The sequence below is a fragment of the Balaenoptera musculus genome, chromosome 2, assembly GCF_009873245.2.
Source record: "Balaenoptera musculus isolate JJ_BM4_2016_0621 chromosome 2, mBalMus1.pri.v3, whole genome shotgun sequence".
Classification (NCBI taxonomy): domain Eukaryota; kingdom Metazoa; phylum Chordata; class Mammalia; order Artiodactyla; family Balaenopteridae; genus Balaenoptera; species Balaenoptera musculus.
Window position 1 is genome coordinate 36,402,471 of NC_045786.1, and position 24,273 is coordinate 36,426,743.

At 44.3% G+C, this 24,273-nt stretch overlaps 1 protein-coding gene across 3 annotated transcripts in view; it reads left to right on the plus strand.

The window, feature by feature from the left end:
* The first annotated feature begins 6,480 nt into the window (after positions 1 to 6,480).
* Positions 6,481 to 24,273, plus strand: part of CPEB1 (cytoplasmic polyadenylation element binding protein 1) — a 95,530-nt gene continuing 77,737 nt past the window's right edge. For 2 of the 3 annotated variants that reach the window (XM_036844870.1, XM_036844871.1), the window contains exons 1-2: positions 6,481 to 6,681; positions 22,928 to 23,102. The gene's annotated coding sequence lies outside the window, so the exon portion shown is untranslated. Of the gene's footprint in view, positions 6,682 to 6,954; positions 6,997 to 22,927; positions 23,103 to 24,273 lie in introns of those variants that run through there. The other variant, XM_036844872.1, reaches the window with a different exon arrangement.

The following is a 24,273-nucleotide window of genomic DNA, read 5'->3' on the forward strand; positions in this document are numbered from 1 at the left end:
CAGTCTGCAAATGGCAGTGGGATCCCAGAAGGCCAGCACAGACTTGTGTCTGGCAGTGCCAACACGGTGGCATATGCTGCTCTCTGGGGCTACTGGGGATGTGTTACCAACAACCCCTGTGGCAGGGGCAGGGTGTGTGGAAATAAGTGGGGTTGTTTTCTTGTTTTGACTGAAGGAAAATGTTAGGAAACCGCTCTGGGGAAGAAGGAACTCTTGAGGGCTTGGGCAAGGTGACCTTGATCGAAGTCTTGATGTGCCAGATCCCCAGCATCTGCACCTGCAGAGGAAAGGCAGGAGGCTGGGAGAGGGTGAGGCGTGGTCCTTCTCACTCGGACCAAGGCAAGACTGAGACCCTGGGCTCCTGACAAGAGTGGCTGCATACTCTCCAGTAAATCCCTAAACTTCAGCTTCCTCAGCTGCAAAACAAAGGGGAGGGACTCTCAGGCTCCCACGTCCCTCGCGCTGAGACCCTAGGCATCCTCTAACTCCTTTACAAGCATTTCAGGACAACAGGCACTCACCTTCAACTGCCATCAGTGAGGCAGCCAACCTCCAATGATCACTGCTTCCTGGCATTTGCACCCTGGTGTCATCCCCTCCTACATCTTATCAGGGCTGGTGTGTGTAAACAATAGGATACTGTAGACGGGAGAGTATGTCATTTCTGAGATTAGCTTATGAAAGTCACTGCACCTCCATCTCAGTCTCTGTCTCTCTGGTCATTTGCTCTGGAGAAAGCCAGCAGCCCTCCGGAGAGGTCCGTGTGACAAGGAACTGAGTGAGCTCGAGGTGGAGCTAGGAGGCAGATCCAGGTCCAGGCAAAGCTTCAAATGACTGCGGTTCTGGCTGAGAGCTTGACTGCAACCTCAGGAGACAGCCTGAGCCAGAACTGCCCAGCTAAGTCAGTCTTGGAGTCCTGACTCTCAGAAATTGTGTGAGAGAATAAATATTTGTTGTTTTAGCCTGCTTAATTTTGGGGTAACTTAACATCGTAAATTAATACAATCCAGCCCTCGACCCATGTCCTAGGGTATTGAAAAAGTCCTCAGAGGGAGCCTGGGCCCCCAGCTCTGGCCTTCAGAGCAGTTTGCGCCCACATTCAGTGTCAGTGGCGTGCTGGAGCTGGCTCATGCTGGCTCGTGAGCATCGACTGGTATCGTACTGGTGGTGTGAAATTAGCCAGGGCAGAAGTATTTATGCCACAGAAATAGGTGAATACTGCAAATGACTCCTCTCTTGCAGCCAATTGTCAAACAGTTATCAGCACACCACTGCCCTTAATTGTCTCCATCCCTATATCTCTTTAAATGATTATGATATATTTCAAGTTTAAAGAATAAAATAACAACCTCTTGTGTACTGATCACCCATTTTAAGAACTAAAGCACTCATCAGTTCAGCAGACACCCCCTGTATCCCTAGTTTCACAAGCTCTTCCCTCCCCACGTGAAGTAAATCACTATTCTGAATTTTATGTTTATCAAGGCCATGCACTTTTTGGTACTTTTACTACATACAGATGTGTTCCTAAACAATACATTATATTGTCCTTTGTGGTAGTGATGTACTGCATGTTTTAAAATTTTATGTAAATGGCATTGTAGAGTATGTGTTCTCTGACATTCTACTTCTTTCACTCAATGTTGTTTATGAGTCATCCATGTTGATACGATTAGCTTTATTTCATTTACTTTTACTTATATACAGTATATTCCATTGTATGACTAGACCACAATTTATCAATCCACTCTCCTGTCGGTAGGCATTTAAGGTATTTTATTGGCTTGGCCAAAAAGTTCGTTCAGGTTTTTCCATAAGATATTATGGAAAAACCCAAAAGAACCTTTTGGCCAACACAATATCTTATTTTTGCAATTAAAAAAATTATTTTTTTATTTTTGCAATTTTGAATAACACACCTATAGGCATTTTAAACTCCTGCCTCTTTTAACATGTGCGAAAGTTTCTCTAACACATTTCCCTGGGAGTGGCATTCCTGGGTCATGGAGTATACATACCTGCAATTTAACAACATCGCCAAATTGCTCACCAGAGTAGCTGTACTTCACGTCAAGAATATTCACGGCACCTTCATTCATAATAGTCCAATTCACATTGCCAATCACTAGGAGAATGGAGAAACAAATATGGTATATCCATACAATGGAATACTACTTAGCAATAAAAAGGACTTAACTACTGCTACCTGCAGCAACATGGATGAATCTCACAGATGCTATGTTGAATGAAAGAAGCCAAAAGTTTATATGAAGTCCTAAAACAGGCAGAATGAATCTGTGAGGAAAGCAGTTAGAATATTAGTTGTCTCAAGGAGAGGCGGATGAAGTGGGAAGAGGTATGATGGAACCCTTTGGGCTTCTAGAAGGATTCCATGCCTTGATGTGGGTGGTGGTTACCTGGGTATGTATGTAGGTAAAATACATCAAGCTGTATACCTAAGATTGTGCACTCTGTGTACTCTCTGTATGTGGGTTGTTACCCCTCAATTTAAAAAATGCAGAAAACAAAAGCCACAACCAAAGTGGCTGAACCAGTTTACATCCTCACTGGCAGTGAGCCTGCTACTAGGATAGTGAGACTTTTCATTTTGCCTATCTAGGAGGTGTGAAATGGTATCCTACTCTGTTTCCCTGGTTATTGGTGAGCCATTCCCATCTTTTGCCCATTTTTCTATTTGCCTCATTGTAAAGTTCTTATATATTTTGGAAATGAGTCCTTTGTAGATCATGAATTGCAAATACCTTCTTCCAGTGTATGACTTGTCTTTTCAAGTTTTAAACATCTTTTGATAAACCAAAGGTTTAAATTCCAATGTGATCAAATTTATCAATTTTCCTTTATACTATGTGCTTGTTGTTCCATATTTACAAAATTTGCCTGCACTATGAGGTAATATTCTCCTAATACTGTTTTCTAAAAAAATTTCCAAGTAATGCTGTATACATTTGTATTTTTAACCCACTTAAAATTTACATTTGTGTATGATGAAAGGTGGCGCTGACCTACTTTCTTTTATCCCACTTAAATGGGCAGGAAAAAGAACAAAGAACATGGTTTCTTCTGCACAGAGCTTGGCAAAAGCCGAGTAGACACTATGTGCTCACTTTACCTTGTGGTCTTGAGTTCCTAAATGAAACCCCCTTCTGATCTTTTCCAACCAGGAAAATTATTTTCTCCCTGCAGTCTCTTTTCTTCTTTTAGCTCTCTGCCTGCTGTGGAGGCACTGAACACCTGAGCATATAAAAGAATACAGGGTCCCTCCTAGTACATGCATTTAAAACTTAGTCCAGCCAATTACAGTTACACTTAAAACCTGTATTGTAAATCTGGGGCTTGACTGCAGAGATGGTGCCAGGCATAGCTGGGCTCAAAGGGTATTTGTTGACTGGGAGAATGGATAATGCTGCCTGTTTGTTCCTGCTACTTCTGCCAGTGACCAGCTGTGGGGACCTGACCAAGTCATTTAATGCCTCCACCTCTGCCCCTTTCCACACCCCTCCCTGTGGATCATGGACATCTTCTAGTCAGGGGTACTGTTCTTCCTGTATAACCTGCAAGCCTGGCCAAGTCAGGGCAGGGAGACAGGACTGACCAAACACATGACTGTATGTGCACTCAGCCACCCCTTCCTTCACTGTCTAGTGAGGGCTGGGGTCAGTCAGAAAGAAGTGCACACATAAGGGTGCTGGACATTTTGTACTTAACTGGTTAAGGCTTCAGGCTCTGAAGCCAGAAGACTGCCTGGGTTTGAGTCCTCACTCTTCCACTTCTAGCTGGGAGTCCTTGAGCTAGTTACTTAACTTCTCTGAGCTTCAGTTTCCTTCTCTGCAAATGGGTTAACATAGGTAAAACGCTTAGAACTGTGCCAAGCACATAGTAAGTGCTCAGTGAAGATCAGCTATTACTATTACCTGCAACAGAAAGTTTAGGAAGAGGGATTTTATGCAGCAGAAATTTCTGTTCCATATCACCTGAAAGATCACTTCATTTTCTTCTGGCTGGGAGTTTTAAAATATGAAAGAGCTCCCAGATACTGTTCCCTTGGGCACTTTTCCAGGTTTCGGATTCTTATCTTCCTCAGCTTTGGGTCAGGGAAGAGAAAGGGATGGAAAGGATGAGCTGCATGAGGCCCCTGGACATGCTGGGCTTGACTCTTTTAATTTGAATTAGTGACCAAATTTAAAATTAAGAAGATTTCACAGTAAAAAACAAAACAAAACTGCATTTCCAGCTTGTCTTGAATGATCTGGCTGGGCTGGGACATCATTCCTGCACGGTATCCATCAGCTAACTGCCCTTTTAGATGTGCCTTGGGCCTTCTTGGTGCTGTCATCCACCCTCACTTGGCTCCTGGGCTGTAGGTATTTGGGTGTGGCACCCCCTGAGAGGACAAGCAAGATACACTACCTCCGATGAGCTGTCCTATGCTGTTTGTGGGCCAGGGTGAGACTTGTGGGCGGGCTGCTCCTAGAGAAGGAAGAGCCCCAGGTAGGGCCTGGTGTGGGAGGGTTCCAGGGAAGCTAAACCAGAAGGTGTGGTTTCCTGGGCAGCTGAAACGGGCCATCTTGAGGAGGGAGGGCAAATGGGTAGGGGGTGCCGGGGCCCCCTCTTGCTCTGCCGCTGCAGCCATCACCTCTCTGCCCATGACCTCAGCAACCCAAGGAAGCTCCTGAATGGGGATATTCTATGGATGGAGATTGGCCAACTCTCACTGTAACACTGGGTCCTTCTGTGGACTTCTACTCCAGCATCTGTTCTTACCCTCACCTTCTCCCATTACTGTAATCCTCCTGCAATAGTAGGCTAGACCTTGCCTTCCTCTTCTTCCATTGCCTCTGCACTCCCTCCCCTTAGCCATTAGATCCAGGCCAGCCTCACCAGCCTGCCAGGAAGGCAGCAGACCTGTCCTCTCAACTGCCAAGAAGAACCTTAAGCATAGTAAGTGCTTTATAAAATAGTATTATGATGATGAGGTAACACATGTACAACCCTTGGTAATGCTCAACAAACGCTGATTCCTTTCCTCCCCACCCCAATCCCTTGTTTCCCCTCTTTTCTGTCAAACCTCTACTAAGTCTCTAGTAACACCACAAAATTTTGAGACCTGATACTGCCATTCCCCTGTTTACAATTCTTAATAGTTCCCTGCTGTCTGCAAAATAAAGGCCTTTCACAAAGTGGGCCCAAGCTTCCCTCCTGCGGTATCGGCACGCGTTATCCTCCATCCTGGGCCGATTGAGCCGCTCTGTTCACTCCTTCTCAGTCTTTGCTTGATCTCCCTGCCTGGAACGCCACCTCCGCCTCTGTGCCTGACTGGGGCTTCCGGTCCGCTCCCGCCCCGGCTACCCCAGGACGCCTTTCCTGACAACAGCCCAACCCACGGTGGTGTCTCTCGCCCTGTGACCCCCCCCCCCCGTCTCTTGTCCCCTCTCCGAGAAGTTTCCTATTGCAGGCTGGAAAGAGCGTCGGAAGCGGTTTCCCCAGGTAACTGTGGTGCAAAGAGGACCCCTGGTGTCTTTGGAACTTTCCGGAATCCCCAGACACCCCGCACCCCACTCCCCACCCCACCCCCGTTCCAGCACACGGAGCAGCCAATCTAGAGTGAGCGTGCCTGCTGGAGCCTGGAAGTGAAGGCTCGGACATGGGCGCGTAGGGTGGGTTCTTGCCCTGGAAGGGTCCTTGGAAGAAAAGGAGCGTGGACACTGCAAAGACAGCTTTACTGACAAAGCACATGGCCGCCCCGTCGCAGGGGCTTATGAATCGCGTCCTATTTCATAAGGGTTAAACTGACGCCCCAAAGAGGTGAATGACTTGACCAGGATCACTATGTGAGTGGCATGCTCCACTTGGGCCCCTGGCCTCCTAGGGGGTGGGGTGGTGTAAGCCGTGGCCCTTAGTGGGTGCAGCCGCCGAGCCCGCCTCCGTTCGGAAGCCTGGCTCCGGGTGGGCGGTGGAGCCCTCCGCCGGGCCTGCTGGAAGGGGCGGGGCCCCGGGCGGGGCCGACACAGGTGCTTCGCATCCGGCCGGCGGGGGAGGGAGGGGGCAGCTCCGCGGGGCTTTATAAGCGGCCCCGGCTGCGGCGCTGTGCGCGGCTCGCTGCAAAAATAGTGCCCACGTGTCTGCGCGTCCTTCGCCGCGCCGGCCAGCCGCCTGCAGGCCGGTCCGTCCGTCCCGCTGGGCCACGCCAGCCCCATGGCGTTCCCGCTGGTAAGAGCTGCTCGCCGCCCGCCCGGGCGGGGCTGGGCGGGGCCGCGGTCCGCGCCGCGGCAGCTAACGGTCCGCGCGCAACCTCGGCCGGTCCGCGGTACCCTCCTCTCCCGCCCCACCCGTGCGCGCAAGTCCCGGGCGGGGCGCGGGTCACGTGCCCGCGAGCGTGGGGCCTCGTGGAGGGGTGTGTGGCGAAGGGGGGGTAGGGAGCCTCCTCGTGACTCAGGGCCTTTGGGCTTAAAGGCGCCGCGGCCCTCCGGGGGCGGCTGCTGGGGCCTCCGAGCTGCGTTGCAGACGCCCGTTGGCCTCGAGTGTCTGTCCAGACGGGAGCAGACCGGACGGAAGGGCGCCCCCGCGCCCGGAACATTTCCTTCTCCCGCAGCCGTCGCACGTGAGAGCCGAAGCCACCGGCGCTGGGAGCTCACGCGCCTCGCAGCGTCCCCCGCGAATTTCGTTCGTACCCAGTGGGCAGCGGGGGAGGGCGGCCGGGGCGGGGCGGGGCTGCTGGCGGCGTAGACCCCTGCGCTGGGCCTCGGGTCAAGGGAGAGCGCCACGACGGCGGTGGGCGCGTCTCCTTTAAGGCGGAGGGATTAGGCCCCTCGTGCCGCCCGCGCGCGCTTCTCTGGCCCGTGAGGTCACGTGGCTTCACACGTTCGTTAGGCGTAGGAGCTGGAGTTCTGGGGCGGGGTTGGCTAGGTAGGGTCGGGCGCTGGAGGGTGGCCGGCACGTGCAAAGCGGCTTCGCGCTGGGGAGCCCCGCGGCTCAGAGGTGGGTCCTGGGGGCATAGGCGGGGGTCCTGCAGGCTGCGGAGGTGCCCCAGCCGTGGAGCCGACCTAAGCCGCGCCAGCTTCGGGTTTCCCCACCCCGAGTTCTCTGACAACGGAGAAGCATGCGTGTGGCCTTGGCTTTGTCATTTTCTCAGCCCAGGACCGGACCAGGTTCCCAGATTCGGGTGGGGGTTGGCGCGGGCCCAGTGCTGGTCTCGGGTTTGGCGGAGCAGTGGCTGGGGGCACAGCCTGGTTGCTTCGCCTGGTCAGCCCGCGGGTTGGAAAGGCCCGTGCCTGCCCTGAGCCCCCGGGGCGGGGAGGGGGGCACTCAGACCAAGAAAAGGTTACTCGCCTTTGGTTGTCCCACTTGGCGTCGTTCCCCGGTTTTTTTTTTCGCGTGGGTGTTGTCTGCAGTCAAGTCGACTCTGACTTTTTTGCGTCATTCCCAGAGGGCTCGGGCAGGCCAGGGTCCTTGTAAGTGGCCCGGCGCCGCCCACAGGACTGAGAAAGCTCGAGCGGACACTTGCGCTCTGGAGCACGTCCTCGCCTGCACGGGTTATTTTTTGGTGGCATTTTGCACAGTGCAAGCGGTCCTCCGCTAGGATTGCGCTCGCGAGGCAAGTGGGAAGCACGAAAACTCCATGACAGCGCTCAGAGCCGGGGGTGCCGGCTGTGACTCCCCCTCCCCCACCCCGCCCCGCAGGCCCGGCTCTGCTTAGCGCTGCATTTCGTGGGCAACTGCCTCCTTTGGTCTCCCTGGCTACCGATCTGCTGCCTCGCTCTCTCGCTGGCACCTGAGTAAACTGCTGGGCGAGGGGCGAGGGGGTTTGCTGGTATCCACAGGTGTACCGCCTGCCTCTGGTCTGCCCCTCAGGTGACGGTGCTGACATGTGCCAGCTGGAAGTGTGCGTCTCCTGAGGATAGTTTGCACCCTTAGGCTCAGGTTCTGTTTGAGCTTAGGGACACAGGCTGGGTTAAAAACAAAAATGAATCCCACCAGGCGGAAGGAAACCTTGGAAACTTCAGGCTGGTGGTGGTTTTCCTGGTTGGTTGAATGGTTTTTATCGTAGGTAGAAGGGGAGTGGAAGGAAATTCTGCTTCTGGAGCTCCGTGGAGCTCAGGGCTGCCGGAGCCCCTCAGGACTCTAGAGTTAAGGGCTGACCGCGGGTCTTGGGGCACCCTCGTTGAGCGCGCTTTGAGCTGCACTGTATTCCCAGAGCCCGTTGCTGCAGAGTTTGGCTTTTGCCACAGTGATGTAATTTAAACTTGAGGAGTGGTCTGGCAGTACGTGCTCGGTTTATAGAACTAGGATTAGGAAGTTGACTACCTTATATTAAGTTAGTCTTTATAGTATAGAAATACTTGCCATCCCGCCTCCCGAGGGTTGTCTTATAAACATCCCGCTGGCCCAGGCTCCCCTGTGGGGAAGGGGAACTGTGCTGGCCTGTACAGCCGGCAGGAGGTTGGAGAGCGAAGGCGTGTGGCGAGTGACCATGGAAACATGAGCAGTTTGGATTGAGCCTTAGGCACTTGGTGCAGGAATGTTTCTGTGGTCTTGTCTTTCCTGTGGTACCAGTACCAGTGTCTGTGAGTCAGTAAGTGGAGAAAGGTGATAAAAGTAGTGCGACTCCACGCTCAACACCTAACTTGTTAAGAGGCTAATGATAATAGCTGTCTTTGTAAGTTTTTTCAGGGGTCACCAAGCTATTTATTTTGTTTTTAATCCTTAAAATGGGTTACAAACCCAAATCCCTACAGGGGCCTGAGGTAACATAAATGAATAAATGGAAAGAAAGTAGAGAAGAGTAGTGCCTACTGAACTACAGAATTTGCTTAAAGGAGAGTCAGTAGCTGGTTCTTGGCCATGCAGAAGTGTGGGCCCAGAGTTCATGGACCTTTGACTTCTTTCCTAGTTAAGCTGCCAATCTCTGTTTTTTACACGTAGCAATTAACAAATTGAAAACACTGGATGGATCAAAGTCTCTGAAGATTGGATTCAACCTGAGGGCTAGTTTGGGGTCTTTGTCTTAAAACATCCCTTTTAGATTTCCTCCCTATTTTGCAGATGATGAAACAGGCTTAGAAATCAAGTCAGGAGGCTATCAAGTGATAAAACCAGTGTGAATCTAGGTCTTTCTGGTGCCATAGCTGAACTTATGGTATTATGTGTATTTCTGTATGTCAGAGGGGTCAAGGGGTTATTGGTGGTGTGCATTGTATAGAAATGCAGTGGTCTATGGGCTGGTCACATTCATAGGCAAAGTGAGCCTTAACTGCATTGGAGGGAATCTCTGGTTGCTGTGGAAGTCAGTGTGGGTCTTCTGAGCGTTAGCACAGCAGTGTTGATGTCAGGAGGAATGTGCTGTGTCTATCATTCCATAATGTGTGTCAGAGCAGTTAGCTGATTCTGAGAGAGCCAGAGGTCTGGAGAAGTCAGGCTCCTCCCACTGTGGGGGTGACCTTCCCAGACCTCTGCACAAAAGACTGTCCTCTTTCAGGACAGTTAAATTTCAGCAACATTTTCCTTCTGAGACTAGGCATATTTGGAATTATGGTTTTGTAAGACCTGTGAAAGTAGAATGGGGCTTATTAAATCTCACCTTTTTTCTCTTAGCTAAAATTTCCATAATTCTGTCTTTTAGATTTCCAGGCAGAATTAATAAGGGTTTTAGCAGTATGTGGTAAAATCTGGGATAAGCTCCCAGGGCATAAAAGAGCCCTGCACCAGGACTAAGGAGCTGGGGTTTCATTCTGGGCAACACTTAGAATCTTAGCAGTGTATAATCCACGCTAGCAGATGTAAAGGGATATGTCCCTTTATTTCTGTATCTTATTCCTAAAGGATTTTAAAGCATAAGGAATTGAGCATATTCAGAGATGTTGTCAAAGGAATATTTCAGTGAGAATGCAGACTCAAATACACACCAGAAAAATTTTTTTACCTGTGGTCTGGAAAGTTTTTGGAAAGATGGAAACTTTAAAACGTTACTTGTCTTCAGCTGCTGCTTTAGCTACCTTTACAGGCCAGGGTCTCAGCTGCGAGTTCAGTGTTTGTGAATTTGGTGAAGGGGAATCGTGAGATGACTAAAGTAGCTCTCTGCTGGTATTTTAGTGTTTATATGCTAGGTAATATCTGTGCAAAGTTTTTCATTCATTGTTTTCAGCTAAATGTTCCCTAAAATTGTTAGGTGTTTGTTTAAAGGGCAGATTCATTAGTGGGTAGTACTTCTGGCTTGAAGTTTGGGATAGAAATGCATACCAAATCCAGATATTAGTGTTTAGGCTGCTGTCTTCAGTAGCTAGTGGTGGAGGCAGTAAAAGAATCATGGGATCAAATAACAAATTATTTTCTCTTATATGGAAGAGCTCTACTAATCCCATCCTGTTCTGCAAATCTGCTTTTCCTAGGCAGTATCTAAGCTGTACTGACTCTGGGGAGAACTTGCCAGAAAGCCTGGGGGTAGGGGATGAGGGATAGGAAGAGGGTTGGACTTAAGAGGTTGGAGTGGAGGAAGTTACATAAAGAATTTTTGCTTCTCTCTGTTGTTTGAGTTAAAACCAAGACGCATTGCATGCATCCTTTCAGTATTTGGATACTGCTGACCCCGCCTCCTTTGCCCCACATACTGCAGCTTTGAAAATGCCCTTTTTCTTTCCTGCCATTGTTGGAGCCTGATTTTAGTCATACCTGTGTATGAGAGCTTGTCATCTTCTGTAAGCACACAGATTCCAGGTGTTGAAAGTTTTTATGTTGAAGATAGGACCCCCCAAAACAAGGCATTTTTCAGTTACAGTCAACTGGCTGAAAAGATTGAACTAAAAAGTACATAATATGTATAACATTTCATGTTTTTCATAGGGAAATTACCTGACTTGGAATAAAAAGGCAGTATTCAAATTGGAGAGTGTTAAATTTGCATTGTACACAAAATTTTCAGAGTTTTGTTATTGGGATTTAAAAAGATTCTTGTTAGGAACTATTTTGTCTACTCAATATATAATGTGTTTTTAAGTAACACAGGTGTGGGGGGAATATTCCTGATTAAATAGGGTTGAGCTTTGCTTTCAGCGGTGCAGAAGAACACTTAGGCATGGATAGTCTTTGAATTCTGCTTCACTTTTCAATATTCCTGTATGGTTAGAGTACCATTTTGATTTTTAAGGCATTTTGTGATGACTTTCCTTGAGGTAATTGGAGAATTCCCAGAGGGCAGGTCTAAAGATTGATTTGCGTGCCAGAAATGGGTCACAGTTGCGTGTAGCTGCTGATTCTGGGAGTAACTTTACTTATAATAGTGTGACTGGTTTCTTTATTCTTGGCCAGCATAATATGCTGACAAACGTACCATCCTGACAGGTTTAGTGCTGTGGCCTGAAGTTTTCTTTGATAAAGGTGTGGGAGTAGCTCTCCTCTTGTTGAAGGAAAGCAGTTACCTTGAATGGCAGGTTGGGTTTCTTTGTGTCTTTTGACAGAACACTTAATCTCTTGCTACTTAGCACCTGTGCTCTCTGCATTCTGGCTTTGTGCTCCTGGCTTCTGGCTCTGACACCATCTGTCTCCTGAGTCTGCCCTTTCTCCTGAGACTTTTTTAAGCTGTAATTTTGGAATTGTTTTGAAGCTCAGGAGGTGTTGGAGACCTGTCTGCCTCCCAGGTATAACTTGGGAGTTGACACCAAGCCCGGATTATAGTGTCTCAGTATGTTCACGGATGAGGAGAATTAAGCTTAGAACGAAAAATGGTTATTTATACAGTGAGGGGATGATAGAGCCAAAACTGGAACCCAGGTCTCTTTATTTCCAGACTAGTGATATTTCTGGAATTCATGCACCTTGCTCTTTGTTATATTGATCTCTCATTATCTCATTTTACTTAAAATTTCTACTTGGTTCCTAAGACTCTGGGGCTTCCTAGTTTTTCTTCTTTTCTCTGATCTTTTCTTGTCCTGGCACTCACAGGCTTCCTCCTCCTCCCCGTGGATGCCACATTCCTCGTGGCTCATTCTGTTGGCTCATTTTTGTCTTTTACAGAGGGCCTGTGTGTTCCTATAGCACCAGGTCAAGTTTTAAGTTGAGCTCTTTTTGCCCTGATTGTTCTCAAGAACCATAGTTCTGATTAGCCTACTGAATGAATGTGTCTGTCTGAGGCATATTAAACCTAGAAGATCTCAAAACTACCAATTTCTTCCTTTTCCTCATCCTCTGGGGCTAATCTAATTCTGTCCCTTCCACCCAATTACTAGTCAGTTTTTTTCTGACTAGGGTCTGGTGTCCTCTTGGGGGAAAGAACTGTGTTTGGGTGTTTTTTTGTTTTAATTTTTTTTAACCCTGAAGGCCCCAGTACAGATGGATGCTAGGTAAATACGTACTTGTAGCTTTTGTTTGGAAACCTCTCCCCAGTTTCTGTAACAATAAAGCCTTGATGTGATCTAACTCTTGTCTCCCTTAACCCCTGTAACATCCTTTTATCCGTTCTCCATTCCCATTGCTACCACTAGTTCAGGTCTCCCTTGGATGAATATTTTCAGTCTGCTTTTCCTATCTTCTTTCTTAGTTATTCCTGCCTATTCAACACCTACCACTCTGTGTGGAGCTGTGCCATAGTAATGGTCTTATTGTTCCCAGACACATTTCTCAGACCTGCGGTCCTTGGGTCTTTTTTATTTTTGGCTGCGTTGGGTCTTTGTTGCTGTGCACGGGCTTTCTGTAGTTGTGGCGAGTGGGGGCTACTCTTCGTTGCGGTGTGCAGGCTTCTCATTGCGGTGGCTTCTCTTGTTGCGGAGCGCGGGCTCTAGGCTCTAGAGCGCAGGCTCAGTAGTTGTGGTGCACTGGCTTAGTTGCTCCGCGGCATGTGGGATCTTCTCGGACCAGGGCTCGAACCCGTGTCCCCTGCATTGGCAGGCAGATTCTTAACCACAGTGCCACCAGGGAAGCCCTGGTCCTTGGGTCTTAATGGGCGGTTGTATCTCCCAAGCTGAATAGTGAGCTCTGGATGAGAGGGTATTTTCCTGTATCCTTTCTAATCCCCCGCACACCTCTCCACGGAATAAATAGTGAGGTGTTGCTGATTTAATACAGGAATTTAAAAATGAAACTCAAACTTCCTTTGGATTTTTGGACTTGGAAGAGGCTGAATTTGCCTCTGCCGGTCAGGAGCTTATGCCAGCTCCACCATCCTGCTGCTTTTCCTGCTCATGTTGCCCTGCCTGAGTTTGGGAGGCTCTCTTAATGCTAAAACTTCTGAATGTGTCAGATGAAGCTGAGAACAGTATTTCCCTGCCCTTGTAAGAGGCTCCCCCCACAGCTTCAGAGTTGTCACAGAGCAGTTCCCTGACCTGGTCTCTCCTCTCCTCCTCTCTTGTTTTTCAGGCTGCCTTGATGCAGAAGGAAGAGCAGAGCCAGGCTGGGATCCTGATTTGAGTACTAGTGCCCTGTTAACCTGGTTGACTTGGGGAAAGATTTTCAGTTTTGCTAAGCATGTCTTTTTCTTTGTAATGAGACTGAGACAAGCTCATAAATTTTTGTGACGAACAAAAGAAACTGGAAGGTCTGGACGGTTGGTTATATAGGCCCTTTTCTTGCCCTCTCCAGTTGGACTTAGCTTCCTTTACCGTCCCTCTTTGCCAGTTATTGAAGGATTGTCCTCCTCCCTATTCAAAGAGCAGTTTTGTGTCTTGGTGTCCATCTTCTCTCATACCCTCAGGACCTCTTGGTCAGTTGTCCCTGCCACATCTTTTATCTCTGTCTGTAAACATGGTCATCTCTCTCTCATGTTTAGACCTTTCCTAGTACAATAGCCCCTTCAGCAACCAGCCTCACTGGCGTTTCTTAGCTTCCCCATCAAGCTTTTGTACAGAGTAACCTGCCCCCATCAAGCTTTTGTACAGAGTAACCTGCCCCCCTCAATCTTTACTGCCTCACCCTTTATTCATCTCTTAAATCCTTGAGATCTGATATCATAGGATCCTCTTCCCTCTCACACATTCTGTTCTGAAACTCTTTTTTTAGCAAATTCATTTTGCCCTATCAAATCTTACAGACGTTTCTTGAGCCTTTCAGGATGTTTGCATTCCTGCCGAGATGTTCTTATAAGATCTTTGAAAAGTGCAAATTTGATCACCTATTCTATGAGGCAGTGATTCTCAAACATTTTCATCTCAGGATTCCTTTATACTCTTAAAATTTTGAGGACCTCAGGAGCCTTTGTGCATGTGAATCATATCTGTTAATATTTATCCATTAGAAATTTAAACTGAAAATAAAGTTATCCATTAGTCATTTAAAAATAACAAATCTATTACATATTAACAATTGTATTTTCCGAAACAAAAAATAACTGAGAAAAGTGAGCATTTTTCTGTACATTTGTTACCTTTTTAGTATCTGATTTAATAGAAGCTGGATTTTGTTGTCAGCCTCTGTAATCTGTTGCCATGTGTTGTTTTGGTAGATGTATATGAGGAAAATTTGGTCTCACATAGATACGTAGTTGGAAGAGGAGAAATATTTTAATAGCCTTTTCAGGTGATTTGGCTATTCCTCTTTGGCGCCAACAAGTGGTAACTTCTTAAAGATTCCAGTTGTCCTTCAGTATCCATGGGGGATTGGTTCCAGGACCCCCCATGGATACCAAAATCCGGAAATCCGGGATGCTCTAGTTGCCTATGTAAAATCACATAGTATTTGTTTATAACCCACGCAATCCTTCCATATACCTCAGATCATCTCTAGATTACTTACAGTACCTGATACTACGTAAGTAATTGTAAATACAACATAAATGCCAATTAAATAGTTGGCCAGTGCATGGCAAAATCAGCTTTTGCTTTTTGGAACTTTCTGGAATATTTTCCCCTAATATTTTTACTCTGTGGTTAGCTGAATCTGCAGATGAGGAACCCAAGGATATAAAGGTCCAACTGTAGTTGCAACATGAAATCTGAAGCCGTATGGATGTACTCTTCATGCTCTGTTATGTTAAAATGCATTGGTCTGTTTTGCACTTTGGATGTCATCTACCCATGTCTGATTTTGTAACATCATGTTTTAATCATTTGACAAATGTTGGTTCACTGAGTTGTGCAGTATTGCAAATGTTGACCACTGGTTAATAGCACCACCAGTCTCATCAGAAAAGTCTTTTAAAGTATTGAGGAAGGTGTCAAGTTCAAGTGGTGGCAAATACAGTTTTTCCAGAATTCTTTTTTTCTTCCAAGTTCAAATTTTATCATTAGCAACAGATACTGACAGTGATTTATCTTTTGAAGCTACTGGCTTAACTTTGTTTTCAAGAGAATGTTTGCCAAATACCCAAAATTGATAACCATAGTATGTCAGTTGTTTCTTCAGGTATTACAAAAAATATTTCATGGGAAAAAGAAGAGGCTAATTCTTCTTGAAACTCAATCACAAATACTTAAAAAAAAATTTTTTTTTTAAATTATTTTTTGGCTGTGTTGGGTCTTCATTGCTGTGCGCGGGCTTTCTCTAGATGTGGCGAGCCGGGGCTACTCTTCGTCGCGGTGCGTGGGCTTCTCCTTGAGGTTGTGGAGCACGGGCTCTAGGCTCGTGGGCTCTAGAGCGCACGCTCAGTAGTTGTGGTGCACGGGCTTAGTTACTCCGCGGCATATGGGATCTTCCCGGACCAGGGCTTGACCCATGTCCCCTGCATTGGCAGGTGGATTCTTAACCACTGCACCACCAGGGAAGTCCTGTGTCTCAGAGAATATTAAAGGCATGTACTCAAGGGTCGAGATTTAATAGAAGTTTTACTGTTTACCCAAGGACATTGTAAATCTGGCTTTTTCTGGGAATTCATACCATAAGGAATACAATAACTTTTGCTACAGTTTATTGACGTTGCCTTGATTTCTGCTAAGGTGCCAGATTTACCTACTCCTATTGCTTTTGTATCATCAGTGCAAATGTCAACACAGTGGAAAAATAAATTGATATCTTAGAATTATGAAAAAAGTTTTGACAAGGGTGGGTACACAGACCCTGCTTTGAAACCTACTGCCACAGAATAAGGTCCAGTTCCTTAGTGTATAAAGTCTTTCATGGTCTGACTTCAGCTTAGTGGCCAAGTTTGAGCCCTACTGGTCTATTCCTTGAACTTTTTAAAAATTGAGTAGTAACATACATGCAGTAAAAGGCACTAGTGTTAGTGTATAGCTTGATCAATTTTTACATGTTTATATAGTTTTATGTATTTTTACTTATTTATGTTTATTATTTTTATATATCACAAATCAAGATGCAGAACATTTCCAGCACTCTGTAAGGTTCCTTTGTGCCCTTTCCACTCTATATCCCTCCCCCTCTCCATGCACACACACACACACACAGTTAAATACTGTTCTGATTGCATCAGTTGGCTTTGCCTGTTTTTTAACTTCTTATAAATGAAATCATGTAGCATGTACTCTTGAGTTTGGCCTTGTTTTTCCCCCCACAATTTAGTGTCTGTGAGGTTTCTGTAAGTTGGAGTGTAGTACAGAAGTTTTGTTTGTTTTTGCTGTACAGTACTACATTAGAGATGTGAATAATTATCCATCTTACATGTTACAGATGTGAACAATTTTGACATACTTATGCTTATGGGTGTGCAGAAAAGAGTTAACATAGCAGGTCTCACTGCTGTCCTTTGGCTGGTGTCTGGGAACTTGGATTTTGAGTTCCCACCATTCCAAGAACTGGTAAGAATGATTTACTATACATAAACTATATTAGGTATAGTAAATCATTAGCTTTAAGTTTAGTAATATGGTTTAGGTATAGTAATATGGTTTGTGTTGAACATCTGCTTTCCTCTTGGAGTCTGGAATTTTTGTATATTACAGACAGAGGCTGCCTATGTGACCAGCCCTCAATAAAACCCCTGGGTGCCAAACTTCTTTAGTTGGCAACATTTCACAAGTGTTGTGACAGTTTGTTGCTGGGGGAATTAAGCATGTCCTCTGTGACCCGTTTGGGAGGAAAACCCTTAGAAACTTGCACCTGGTTTCCCCCAGGGTTTGCCCCATGTGCTTCTTCCCTTTACTGGTTTTGCTCTGTATTTTCTGACTGAATATATGCTGAATACGCCTGAATACTGACTCCTGTGAGTTGTCCTTGTAAATCATTGAACCTGGGGGTGGTCTTGGGGACCACTAATGCAACAAGCATTAATTTTTGTTTCTTTTCAGATTTTGAGTATAATAATGAAACTATGTGACTGTTCTTGGACGTACCTTTTTATCCTCCTATGTATTCATTTCTCTTGCATGGAGGAGAATGAGTGCAATTGCTGGGTCATAGGATAGTATCCCTTGCATTTAAAATTCTAGCAATAGTGTACTTCTGGTTGCCTAAAAGTATTCCTTTGTTTCGTACCTTTTTGCCTTTGTACATGTTACTGTTTTTGCCTAGAATGCCCTTCCCATCCCTAATATGCCTGTTTGACAAAACCTTTTAACCTTTTTACTTACCTACTATCCTTTCTAATTTCTATGTATGTTTATTAGGCTTACGATATAGCATATAACTTACTTGTTTATGTGCTTGTGTTCCCATTAGACTAATTCCTTGGGAGCTGGGGCTGTCTTATTTATCCTTTGTCCCCAGAATGGCTCCTGGTGTATGGTGAGAATGTAATCAGTAAATATAATTGTAATCTTTGGGTCCCCAAGCACGAGGTCATACTGTTCGTGGGTTCCTTGTTTTTTGTTCATGTGGAATCGTCTCTGCTCCAAACTTAAAATCCCAAATCCTGAAATGACTTTGAGTGGCCAAGAGCTTTGACAGTGAAAAGAGATAGAATTGATAAGTGAATATTGGTTTTGTTCTTGTCTTAACAATTAAGAGTCACTACAATTTATGGAGGTTGTGATGGAGGTGGTAAAAATACCTATGAAAGGAATATAATATGGGTCTGCCTTTCCTGTGGTATCTGTATTGAGTGCCTGCAAATTTAGTAGATATTATGTTGGGTGCTACTTCGATAAAGGCCTTGAAAGATCTTACAGTTTATCAGATGCAGAGCTAACTATGTATACAGCAAACAGTTTGACAGGTAAGTGTGACAAGAGCTACAGTTACAGTGACCATGTGTTTTATGTATTCTTGAGCAGTCTTGGTATTAAATATTCCCTTAATGTTCTCACAAACCTGTCCTGGAAATTGTAGTATTTCCTTTTCCAGACTGAGTCTATAGAGCGAAAAGAATATTGGGCATTAAATGCATTCTGTAGAAACTGAAGAATAACCAGAAAAGTAAAGGGAGAGCCAGGAGAAAGTGGTTCCTGAATTAAATGAGTGGAGAGTAGCTGAGGATCAGATACCCAAAGATGTCAGTCAAGTAAGATAGATTTGAAGTATCGGTTGGGTTTGGCAACTCAAGTCATTAATGTAGTTTCTTTTGGGGGGAGAAGGACATGCTGGCAGGATATTATGGGTTGAGAGGAAGGATGAACAGGAGGTTCAGAAGTAAATATAGCATATTTTCTAAAAGATTGGTGGTAGAGCAAAAGGAAGAAGGCAGTGGCTTAACAGAATGTTTTAAGTCAAGGAAGATGTGTTTTTTTTTAAGATGAGAGAGCCTTGAGCATACTTACAGACTAATGGGAAGGAACCAGTGGAGAAGAGAGAGGGAAGTGAGGTCATGAATGAAGAGGAGGTGGTATCTTGAGTATTGTATCTGGTCTCTTTCTGCAGATAAGGACCTGCAGCCTTATCTCCTTTATTCCTGGTGAGCCTCCCTGCCCAGTCTTGTTCCTGCACTCCCTTTCCTTGAATTTACTGTGTTCTGTATCCACTCTGTGCTTGTTCTTTGTCTATTATGTTCTTCTTCAGACTTGCTTATTGAAATTCTGCTTTTTCATTAATCCCTAGCTTAAAAGTCTGAATTGTTAAACCATTCCAGGTACCTTAAATATACTCATGTCTTCTGTAGTATTTTGTACTTACCTTGATCTCCACTTACCTAGCTGGTTTTCTTTCTTTCTCCCAATTACCTCGTTCTCCCTAGGGCATGGATTATGTTTTACATATTTCAGTAATCTCAACATCTGACCTAGCAGGTTTTTAGTATTTATGAAATATTAGACTATGTGACACTGTCATTTTGTCGGTCAGAAAAGGTAGGATATTGACAACTTCATATGGATCAACCTGATAAATTTTTATTCCTTACATTCTTGCACAGAAGACTTGAGGTGGAAGTTTAATTAAGAATGGACAAGCAAGGACCAAGGAGAAAGTTAGAGAAGCATTTCTTAACAGCTGTAGAGCCATTGACATTCAAACAGAAACTGGCTTTGAGTGACCAGGAGACTAAAGCAAACATGGAAACTTGGCTAGATTTACATTTTCCCATAATGTAAGGAAAACATATCAATTCATTAGGGGAAACTGTAACATTTCCTTATCTTGGTCTGAATGACATTTTTCTGAGTGGGTAGTCGTATAAGTGCCGTTCAAAAATTGTGGTAAACAGTATCCTCAAAATCCTGAGTGTACATGCTAAAGAGGTTTTATTCAGCTTTATTATTACTTACTAAAAAATTTAGACCAAATTGCCAAAGTATGTCTCAGAACCACTTTTTTTGGGATATGTAAGTATATTACTTTCTTTTGCTGTATAATAGGTAAAAAACCAAAATGTTCAAGACCAGTGCTATTAACTAAAAATATCTGATTAATTAGAAAACTTTATTCTCAGAAAAATTTTTGGCATGAACATGTTGCAAAGGGAGTCAGTGGATTCCAATCCATGGAACCCCAGGCTTAAAACTCCATCAGGAGGAGTAGATAAACTGTGTCCCATTCAGACAGTCTTCCATAAATCTTTCAGCTGGCTTTTGAGGAATCAGGTAATAGTCTTGAAGTGGTCTGCAGTGTAGATATTTTGTTGTTGATTAAAGGCAAACTTAATGAAAACAAACCCAGAAGGTGGTAGAGTTGGCATTCATTTATGACAAATATCCGCAAACCAGGATTTTGACCTAAAGGAATGGCCCTTTCATCACCATGTTGATCCCGGGTTATATGGTATTTGAAGACAAGGCCGGGGTTTCCAAAATAGGGCAAATCTAGATTTGTTATGGCATACAAATAGGTATAACATTTTAGGATCTTATTCCTGAACTAGCGAACATAGCTGCATGGTGTGGGTTCAGATTTTAAAGAATTATGAGTGGTAGTTTCAAACCATAAAGGCAAAAAGCCCTCTAGTTATGTGCTGTAAGCTTTTCTGTGAACTTGATTAGGATAAGTTGAAAGCATACTTATGAGTAACAGTGATGGAGTTGGGAGACATTTGTCCCTAATAAGTTATTGAGCGTATCCAGGCACTTTAATTTCTCATTACCACAAAGTCTGCAAAGTAGGTGGTACTCCATTTTGTACTTAAGGCAACCAAGGCTCAAAGAAGATACTTAAGTGGTAAACTTAGTATTTGTACTCCAAAGCATATAGACCTTCTTTCCAGTCTGCTCTCTTCTCCCATACCTAATGCTCCGCCTTGCTGTACCACTTTTGATAATGCTGCTGTGTTCTCTGTGTTCTTCAGACCTTCGTCTTACTCTCACTTCCAGGCACATTCTCTTCCTTTGAGTCCCCTCGGCTCAGAGGACAGTGTATGTTTACAGCACATTGTAGCTTGTGTTGTGATTGTTCACGACATAATCAGGTCTTAGTTCCCTTTCTAGACTTCAAAAATTTTTTTGACTGAGTCTCTGTGTAACCTGCCTACCCTTAGAATGCTGCTGTAGATAGCAGGCAATTGGTTAATGGTTATTAGGCAGGGAATGAATGAAGCATGTAGCCTTAAGATCTGCAGATTGATTATAAATGCTTATTATCTTAGCCCTTGTGAAGTTGCCTTAGTGAAGTTGAAAATCATCTTAGAAATTTACAGTTGTGAAAAGGGCCTTGTGTCAGTGGATTTAACCATTCTCGGTGGGACCTCTCTGGAGGGCTTGGGAAAACAACCTTGCAGGACTGTGTATTCTGGTCATCCTCACAGTCTTTCAAGAGCTTGAAAATGATATGGAACTCGAGTTTGTCCCTTCAAGGCCATCCTGCAGAGTTTATAAAATTGTAAATGTTTCTGGTCATTCTCATGCTTATACCTGGATTTTAATAGGTTAAACAGAATAGCACCAGGCTTTTAAAATTTTGTTTTGAAGTGATCAGCTACAAGATCTTAGGTGCTAGTTTCCTTACTTGGTCTGTTTTTTTCCCCCCAAGGTAATTGGGAATGATAGAACTGATGAGTCAGGCTCCCCTTAGAAGATTCAGTCTGTCAGCCAGTATCTCATTGCTTATATGTCAGGCATTGGATGTGGTGAGTGAGGGAGATTGAAAAGTGAAGAATGGTACCTAGATTTCTGTCTAGGGCACCTGGAGGATGGTGGTGTTATTTGCTGAGATAGAGAATACCAAAAGAATCACTTGGGTGGGGGTTCAGTTCATGTTTATGTATCTGGGAGTGCTTTTCTCATTCAGTAATGTCTTACCTGAGTTGTAAGTACTTTTAATGACCATGTGGAATTGTATAACTTATTTAAACAATTCCCTTTGGGTGGTGTTTGTACCACTCTTGGTCCTGACCGTGTCTTTTCCTGTGATTATATCTTCAGATGTAAAAATGGTAGCTACCATATGCCAGCACCATGCTAAGTGCTGTAAACATGTCATCAAAAGGTTAGTAGGTACTCTTCTCTGTTTTCACAAATGGGGAAACTGTGGCACAGAGATTAATAACTGCCAATAAATGGCAGAACCAAACTTTTTAAACAACTGTATTGAGATATAATTTGCATAACCGTAAAGTTCACCTGTCAACTGTAAAGTAGGTGGTACTCCATTTTGTACCTAAGGCAACCAAGGCTCAAAGAAGATACTTAAGTGGTAAACTTAGTATTTGTACTCCAAAGCATATAGACCGTCTTTCCACACATGTATTTACAGTTTTGTAACCATCACCGTCGTCTAATTTTAGAATATTTTCATTATCTCAAAAAGAAATTTTGAAAAAAAAAAAAAATTTTTGTACCTGTTAGACATGACCCTCTAACCTGCTCCCCACATCCCCAGTTGAAAGCAGCTAATCAACTTTATTTTTTTAAATAAATTTATTTTATTTATTTTATTTTTGGCCGCGTTGGGTCTTTGTTGCTGTGTGCGGGCTTTTCTCCAGTTGCGGCAAGTGGGGGCTACTCTTCGTTGCGGTGTGCGGGCTTCTCATCGTGGCTTCTCTTGCTGTGGAGCACGGGCTGTAGGTGCACAGGCTTCAGTAGTTGCAGCATGCAGGCTCAGTGGTTGTGGCTTGCGGGCTTTAGAGCGCAGGCTCAGTAGTTGTGGCGCACGGGCTTAGTTGCTCCACAGCATGTGGGATCTTCCTGGACCAGGGCTGGAACCCGTGTCCCCTGCATTGGCAGGAGATTCTTAACCACTGCACCACCAGGGAAGCCCCAACTAATCTACTTTAGATTTGCCTATTCTGGATGTTTCATGTAATTGGGCTCATATAATCTGTGGTCTTGTGTGACTGGCTTCTTTGACTTAATGTTTTTGAGGTTTACTTGTGTTGTAGTATGCATCAGTACTTCATTCTTTTTTATTGCCAAATAATCTATTGTGTAGATAAATTCAAGATTTGAACCAGGTGTGTCTGGTTCTTAAAGCTCATGTTGCTGCTACCATGCCATTCTACTTCCTATACATGTCCCATTATGTTAGAAGGTTCTTGAGGCAGCATCTTACATTTCAGTGTTTTTCCCTCTTATGGTTCTCTCAGGGTGCCTTGCTCAGAGTGAAGTATTTTAATATATAGGCAAGAAACCCAAGTCCTTGTTACTTTAACTTGTGGTGTTGGATTAGAAGAAAGGAGGTGTGAAGTCTCTATCAAAAGGGAGAGTAGAAAATCTAAACATCTTTTTTCTGCGTCTAGGAGGAAGACGCAGGAAGGATAAAAGATTGCTGGGACAATCAGGAAGCACCTGCGCTCTCCACGTGTAGCAATGCCAATATCTTTCGAAGGATAAATGCCATATTGGATAATTCTCTGGATTTCAGTAGAGTCTGCACTACACCTGTAAATCGAGGAATCCATGATCATTTGCCAGGTGACTTAGATTTGAAAACTTGGATGTGCTAGGCATGTGTACACAGCTGTTTCTAGGCAGCTTCCTGGTGATGCCTATGAAGAATGACCTTGAATCTCTGACAACACTTGCCCCTTTTGTAGTTTGCCTTGTGGATTGGGTCCCCTTTGGGGTGAAGACTTCCTTCGATTATAATACAGAAATTTTTTTTATGATTCACAAGAAGATTAGGTGAAAAAGGATAGGTCAAAGTGACAGGGCTATTTATATATACAATTACAGTAGAGTCATGTATGTTAAGATAGATTTCCTTATAGCTGCGTTAGAAAAGTTTAAAAGTGTAATTAATACTTGATCTAACCCAACGTAGTCAAAATATCATGTCAACATGTAATCAACATAAAAAACTCTTAGTGAGATATTCTTTTGTTAGTACTAAGACTTCAAAATCCAGTGTATATTTTACATTTACAGCACAGCTCAATTTGAATTAGCTTCATTTCAAGTGCTCAGTAGCCACGTGGGACTAGTGGCTACTGTATGGAATGGTGCAGCTCTTCAATATTTAATTTCTTTCAAAATGAGTGCAAGTCAACAAGCATTTGATTTTTATGATATTTAGTATATTCCACAGAATAATGGGGGAAAGGGGAGCATCTCCTGAAGATGATTCTTCACAAGGAGGCTTGGGTGTCCTAACAGTGTTTCATAATCTTTTTGTGGGAATTGCAACATATTATAGGAATGTTGATGGAATATTTTTTGTTTGAATTATTTTAGATGAAAGTGAGCATGTTTTTAATTTTTTAAACGGACCTTGAAAATATCTGGTAACACACAGATTCTCAGAACAAGGACTGGTAATTGCTGTTTTTTAGTTACAAATTCTTTGATTTATTTTTAACTTGGCCTTGGAAATAATTCCCACAAAGATGCAGGAGCATGTGAACATAAAGTAGCTAAATGTTTAAGGGAGAAGTCCGTTAGGAAGGAGATGGCCTCATGGAATTTATTTATTAAATTGTGCTGGAAGGGAAATGAGAGAAGAGCATGGGGGCTGGGAGACACGGGTGGGTCTTGTCTCTTACAACTTCCAAAAGAGTATACATGTAATGTTTTCTGTTAATTGTGGAGTCAGCTGTGAGCTGACCCTTATTTTTTAGCTTATGCTGAGTTAAAAATTCAGAGAACC